Genomic DNA, 8,017 nt, shown 5'->3' on the forward strand with positions numbered 1-8,017 from the left:
TTGTTGGTCTTGAAATAACTCAGGATAGTACTTTCGGCAAACTCTTGGCCAAGGTTTCTTCATGGTGCTGTTATAAGATGGTATCCTGTTTTTTTTGTTTATAGTCTCATTTTGTTTGTTGTCACTATTGTTTAAAACTTTCCAATTCAAGCAGTGTATATCTGAGTTCCCATATGTTTGTATAGTGTATTTTTCCAGCTTCCCTTGCACTGTTCCTGAACTAGTTGAATCTTGTGTACTACTGTCATTTGTTGTCTTGATATTAATTTAAATCTGTAAATAATTGCTTCATTGTGATGTGATGCAGAACTAAGTGTTCTTTTTTTGACCAGAACAGTAGATCAGCAACTCCAGATTAATGTAAAATGAACCAAGGTGTTTTTTTTTTTTTCAATTTTAAACTTGCAAATTAGAAAATTAAAGCAGTTGCTATAGAACAGGAAATATTTCTTTGAAGAAGAATCGCTTCTGGATATCCTGTAGCTAAGAAGCATCTTTCTGGCTCACAGTTAAATATGCCTATATTTAGCTTAGGAAATCATAAATAGCCATTCCAAGGATGACTGGCTAGTCCTTGTAATCTGCCTCTATTTGAAGATGTATCTTGAGATAAAACATGTTTGCTATACCAGTTAGGACATAGGATAAATGGTTAAAAAAAAAAAAGGAAAACCTTAAAACAGTGGCTCGACCAAGAGACATTGATTTTCTGTCCTAAAACAATCTAGAAGTAGTCATCCATTGACTAGAACTTAGCGCGTGCTTGCATCCAGTTCCCAGGGAGGCTGGGAAGCAGGCTTTAGGTGGCAAGCTTTGTGCCCACTAAACTGCACCACTCTGGGAGACTGCTATTGGGAGACAAGCCACCATCTGTTACACGTGCATTGCCTTACTTAAGACTCACAGGATCCCTATCAAAGAGCTATTATTATCTTTCACTTACAAATGAAGAAACCAATTGCTTAGAGGGTACATAACCAACATTCATAAACCTGAGGAGTAGGAGAGCCACCAGCTTCATGCCCAGGTCTGCTTGACTTTAGTGAGAATAAATCTTTGAGGTGGAATGAAAAATGTGAGCTTTTCACTATGGTTTTTAAATGTATGCAATTGAGTGATGACCGAATCCTATCCATCTTGTTACCTTAGCACATATTTACCTGTAATCAATGAGTGTAAATTTGTTGCATCACAAATAAGAAACCACTGTTGTAGTTTTAATGTCTTTCCCCTAAAAAAGAAAAACTTGAAAACAAATTAAAGAAAATAAAAGGGCGCCTGGGTGGCTCAGTTGGTTAAGCGACTGCCTTCGGCTCAGGTCATGATCCTGGAGTCCCTGGATCGAGTCCTGCATCGGGCTCCCTGCTCGGCAGGGAGTCTGCTTCTCCCTCTGACCCTCCCCCTTCTCATGTGCTCTCTCTCATTCTCTGTCTCTCAAATAAATAAATAAAATCTTTAAAAAAAAATAAAGAAAATAAAAGATAGAATCCCAGATAGGTTATGATAAAAAAACACAAATTCAAATTACTGACTCAGCAGATTTTTCAAAAATCCAGTGGACTGAGGAGTTCATTGGAACCCTATTTGATCTAAAGCTGAAGCTTATTTAAAAACAGTGATGGACCATCTGGAAAACAGTGATATCTCTCTCTCTCTCTCTCTCTCACACACACACACATACCATACACATTTTATTTCCAGAAACAAGGAAAAACTGGTTGAGTAATTATCAGTGATATAAAAAAAAAATAGTGTCCCAATCTGTAAGAGACTGAATTCAGTGATTTTTACAGAATCTCAAAATTTCTGAAATTTCATAGCCCCCACATACCCTACAAAGAAAAAGGTTCTGTTAATGTTAACTTATTAACTCAGAGTAGGAAAATGGTTAATTAGAAGGTATCATTGATTTAATAAAATCAAAATTCCTTCAATAGCTGGTACCTGAAAACTATAAAATATATCTTTGAGAGTGAATGAGGGAAGAGGAAAGTTTACTTAACTCTTATTTTGTGGAAATTTACTCTAGCGTCTCAGTTTCATGCTTTTCATCTTTAAAGATGAGCCCTTTAACTTATCTGCATATACTTACTAAACAACTTTGTTTTGGAAATTATTGCTAACGATTTTGTTTTAATAACTATGGTCAGGGAATTTTTAATATAATATTTTTGTATACTTAACTGCCAAAAATGCTGGACAAAGAGGAATGGAAGTTTTCAGCATATTTTCAAAATATTGATAATGAAACTTATTGCTTTTATATAGCACAAAACTTTTTTTAGGTAATAAATATGAATAATTTATTGTGAAATAGTGATTCATTTTATAAATGTAAAATTATTTTTATAAATTTTATTGTTGAAAATCAAAACTTACTAAATTTTGTAAGTGTTAAATTATAGTGAGATTAAAATATTTCTAAACTGTGATATGTTGTTTCACTGAACTTTCTAAATAAAAATTGAAAAAAAAACTGAAGTAGGGTGCTTCATTATTGTTTAAAATGATTTTATAATTTTAGAGCTATTGATAATATCTTTTATATGGACATTTAATTAAATTCATATAGAGTTCACCAATACTGGTGTTTAGAAGCCGGAGCAAAATTAATTAGCACATCTGCAAATAATCATAGAATTGGATGCTGATTGAAGGGCGCATACTCATATTTGCACTTTATTATGTAGTTTTTCTTGACAGTTTTGTGACAGTAATTAAAATAAATGAGCAAGCCTGGCTTACATGTTGTATACATATACTCTGGCAATACCTTTTGTGGTGTTTGTTTGGTTTTTGTTTTTTTGTTGTTATTGTTTTTGGCAATACCTAGATGTTTTAATTGTCTTTGTCCTCCATTCATATTTAAAGCTTCTTTGTAAAATTTCTTAAGATATGAAGACCAGTAAATTTTATTTTTATGAAATTCTACTCTTTCATGAAATTTCTACTCTTATCAGGGTAATGTGTCTACATCATGTAAAAACACAAATTATACTTAAGGTTTATTGTGAAAACCTGCAGGACTCCCATTTGACCACTGCTCTCTTCCCCACATTCTATCCTTCAGTAAAAATACTCAAATATTGTGGCTGTTTTATCTGGTATTTTTCTCCATAGTTTGAAAGCATTAGTTTATATCATATTTTTTCAATTTTTTTTTTCAGTTTTAGACCTTATCTCTGTGCAAACACTCAACTCCTACCATATTCTCCCCATTTTTTATAAATCGGTATTTTTTAAATTGCTTAGTAGTTACTACTTAAATAATCGCCTACCGTATTTTAAAATATGAAACATATAATTTTTATATTTTTGTGGAGAATATAAAAAATATACTCTAATTTTATAGAAAAATTCAGAAAAGAAAGAAGAGTTCTTGCTCTAGGTCACAGGAGGATTGCAACTTAGAATAAAGAAAAAACGTTGCATGTATTAATAATAAGTTTTATTGTACTCTGTACTCAAGTGCAATTTGACATCTATTTCAACTTGCACATTTGAGCAAATCTTTTTAACTTATGTCCCTTCCTTCCCTCCAAAATCTTGCTGAACGGCCCAGAGAAAGACTTTTTAAGACTAAGAAAAATCTAAACATGTACTGAAATTTTCAATTCTTTTTCTGCAAAATATGAGGCAGATGACATCGGAGTAAAAGAAATGCAGACTTGTCCGAGATTAACCACAAGCATAATGGTGCTTCAGTGAAAGTGATACGAAATTCCACAAATAGGGCCCTCAGAAACTTCAAAGTTGTAACAGGAGAGGCTAAGACCAAGAGAAGAGCACGTGACAATCAATGAAAGTCAAATCAAAGGACATAAGGAGCTAGAATAGTGACCCACTGCAGGGGGCTCATGGTGTGATTCACCTGATTTCCCTTGAGGCAGATAGGTTCATCAGTGAAAGAGGGTCTGGGCCACAGCAATTTCCAAATGGGGAGAGTTGTATTCAGTTACAGAAGAGATAGGAGAGATAGAGAGATCTTAACTTCAGAGTACTGTAATAATTATATAAAAGAAGGGACTCAACTCAATAGTAACTTCCCCCCTACAACATGCCCTCCCCACCATCCCCCCACCCCAGATTCTTCCTTACATATAATTGAGGTTGTGAAATACATAATCATATCAGATCATGACCTGAGCCAAAGGCAGACGCTTAACCGACTGAGCCACCCAGGTGCCCCAACGTACAGAATTCATTTATATTTATATGCTATCACAGGCAACTGTAAAATGAAATTAATTGACTATATAGATTACAATATCATCAAAAACAAAATTGGTAAAAATCAGATTTATGAAGTATAGATTACAATACCACCTGTAATCAAACTTGTAAAAAATAATCTAATGAAAATTATTTATGTTGAGATGCTGTAAACTATGAAACGTTTCTGAAATTTATCTTCAGAGAAATTAAGGCACCGATTAAGGCATGGACGAGGAGGCAAAGGAAGCATGAAAAGTGTTGACAAAGTCAAATTACAGATGTATGGATTGCTTTTTTTTTTTTAAGATTTTATTTATTTATTTGAGAGAGAGAATGAGATAGAAAGAGCATGAGGGGGGGGAGGGTCAGAGGGAGAAGCAGACTCCCTGATGAGCAGGGAGCCCGACGTGGGACTTGATCCCGGGACTCCAGGATCATGACCTGAGCCGAAGGCAGTCGCTTAACCAACTGAGCCAACCAGGCGCCCCAGATGTATGGAAATAGTAATTACTAGGACATAAAAAAGCTGGTCAGATCTAAGCTTCCATTAGAAAAAGTTGCATAGGGGCGCCTGGGTGGCTCAGCTGGTTAAGCAACCGACTCTTGATTCCGTCTCAGGTCATCAGGGTTGTGAGATGAGCTCCAAGTCAGGCTCTGTGCTGGGTGTGGAGCCTGTTTGGGGTTCTCTCTCTCCCTCTGCTTCTGCCCCCCCCAAAAGAAAAAGTTATGATAGTTAAGGGTTTTGTAATGGAAGACTTCTGGATGACAAACTTCTAGTTTCCCCTTTTCACAGGCAATTTCTTTTCTTTTCTTTTCTTTTTTTTTCTTTTCCTGGTGTTTCCTTCTTTTCTTGGCCCTCTCAACATGCTCCTACTTGTCCTATAAGATGTAGTTAAGATATCACCTTCACCCTTCTGTGAACATTTTTACAACCTTCTCAGGTAAATTAAGGACTTCCTTTTATGTTTTACTGTTTGTTGTTTATACTGCTATTTATGGCATTTATTTCAGTGCTTTAATTATTGTTTCTTGTCAGTTAAGAGTGAAGCCCAGGAGAGCACGTAACCAGTTGGGTGCATTTTGCATTCCCAAGATTCAACAGAATTCCCGGCAATTATTAGGCGATCAATAGTGATTTCTAAATTAGACAAGAGATTAGTCACAACTATGAATTCTTTTTTGTTAGTAAAGCTCAAGAAGGAAAAGAGCTGAACATAAAATAATATATTTACTTCTTATTCAATGGATCATTTTTAGATAATGGTAACCATTTCTATAAGACACTCAGTTTATCACATTAGCTTTTTGTTTTGTTTTGTTTCAAAGGTAAAAATAGTAAAAAAAATCAACTTATTTTTAGTGGGTGAAACATTATCACTTAATCTCTGTCTGTATTATTAACTTCTGACGCTTTTCAGAGACACTTTTAAAAGAGTGATTTCATCAACTAATTATTCATATTTTAAAATATAAACTTTGTTAAAAAGATACTTTGCCACACAAAGTATATTATATTTTATATGGCAAAAAAGCATCAAAACACAAACGGTTTTTTATTATAGTAAGAGTTTGTGCTCATTTAATCTAAATTGTAATTCACACAAGTCACTCACCTGCTTATACTAGATGTTAAGGCTACAGGCACGTTAGTAGATAGTTACTATATTGCCTGTATATTTTTTTTAAGCTATGGAATGATGTGGATTTAATACACTGATAATCTAGGAAAAACATGTAAAGCCCGTTCACCCTAAGATAATGACAGTAAAAGAGAGAGGTGAAATTAGGTTATATTATTGATTATTTATGTCATTGGTGCCCTTGTACTGCATAATAATTCAATTTAAATATAAATGTAAAGATCTAATGAGCAGTTATCTGACAGAAGAATAAGATCAGGAATACAAATCAAAACGTGTAGTGGTGTGTGTTTAGAAAAACACTGATCTTAAGCTAGGGTTGGTTTGCTTTGTCTGAAAAAAGAAAATCTGAAATGACCTCTAATGCCATCACAAGACACACAATATGACCACATATCCGCCATATAATTAAAGTATTATGTATCCTACAGAACTGCCATAGAATTGCCTGTACATTTTTTTACCAATATACAGAAAATATTTTTACCATAAACTCTATCATGATAATTCTTGAATAAAAATAAAATTAAGGGGAATTTTAAAACAAAGCCTATTCAATATCTCACAAGTATTTATTTTAGACATACTAGGTTCAAGGAATGAACTGATGTACTAAGCTGAATTTGGTCAGAAATACAAAAAAATGAAGGAAATGCATTTTTGTTCTTAAGGGGTTTGAAATATAGTGAGGAAGATTGACAAGTTATTAATATTTATAACAGACAAAGCGATAAGTTAAGATGCAGTGTACCACAGAAATTAAGAGTTTAGGCTCAGCCTCAATTCAAATGTGGGCTCTAGGGTGTAATATCTGTAAAATTATTTGCAAGTTCTTCCTGAGTGTCAGTTTCTTCAGCTTTAAACAAAATAAAAGAAGACAGACATAAACAAAAGAGTAATTATGCTATTAATCAGATAGGCTATGATAAGGATGAGTTGAGAAAGTGTATAAAACGCGGTTATCATGGAATCTGAGGCTTAGTAAATACTAAAAAAAATATTTGCAACCATTATTAGAGGCTCACACAGATTAAAAACTCAATGATTTCTGATTATGATTATTGTAATGTTTAGTTCAAAATCATGATCTAATGCAAGTATTAGACGTTTGTCTTTAGTATATTGTAACATCTACCTAATCCTTCCCCTAGTTTCTTAAAACATGTTTTGGGGAACACTCTTTTTAAAATATCATCTTAGAAAATAATGAAGCTCTTTTTCATGCTATTCATGATAAATCATCTTAATAATGCTGTTATGTGCATTTCAAGAGCTTAGATGAATAAATCCATTTTTTAACTGGTTAAATAAAATCTCAGGTTGAAATGTGATCCACATAAACCAGTATTGATCATAACTTGAATATATACAGGAATTCTTAAAAATATTGCATATTCCTTTTATTATATGGTACTCTAAAATGACGATGCTATTTTCATATGTGGTAAAGCATTAGGAAATTACAATAAGCTAGCCAAGGATCTACTGACCAATATTTTATAAACATAAGTAGACACATAATCACTGAACTATGGAATGAAAAACAATTATCTGTATATGGTATAGCGAAAAGCCTTTTGACATTATAGACAATAATTAAAAGGGATATACAATATCTACTCTAATACATATTTCTATTATTATATAAGAAACATGTGGCTGAAAAGGGAATGATAGACATGCAAGGAAGTGGTTAATCTTCATCCAAGAATTAATGGTGCACCTGAACCAGGTAGCTAGAATGACCCCAAGTACACACCCCAAGGGTTCAAATTTTATGTGGCAATCTTTAAGGATCTAGACAGTTTGAGTGACATCGTCTGTGCTCTTGCTGCCCTAAGTGCCATAAATAATTACCCAGGTGCAATTGCAAGAGTGCTATAAATGAGAATCACGCTAAGTTAACTCCTATAGGTTGAGAATTTTCTGTAATTACAGAAAGCTCAGAGTTCTGGTCACACATGGATTTTGAGATCTGGCCAACTATTCACAGCAATTCACTCTGGGGCCAAGACTGCCTCCTGACTCCCAGGTGGATTCAGATAAGGTCAGATACAAAGAACAGTTTTCCCTATGAAACCACCCGAAAAACTGCAAAAGTATTTCTTCAACTTGTGCATTTTAACAGCTAAAAAAAATCCAGAAATTTCCGTAGCAGTAAG

Source organism: Neomonachus schauinslandi, chromosome 4 (genome assembly GCF_002201575.2).
Source record: "Neomonachus schauinslandi chromosome 4, ASM220157v2, whole genome shotgun sequence".
Taxonomy (NCBI): domain Eukaryota; kingdom Metazoa; phylum Chordata; class Mammalia; order Carnivora; family Phocidae; genus Neomonachus; species Neomonachus schauinslandi.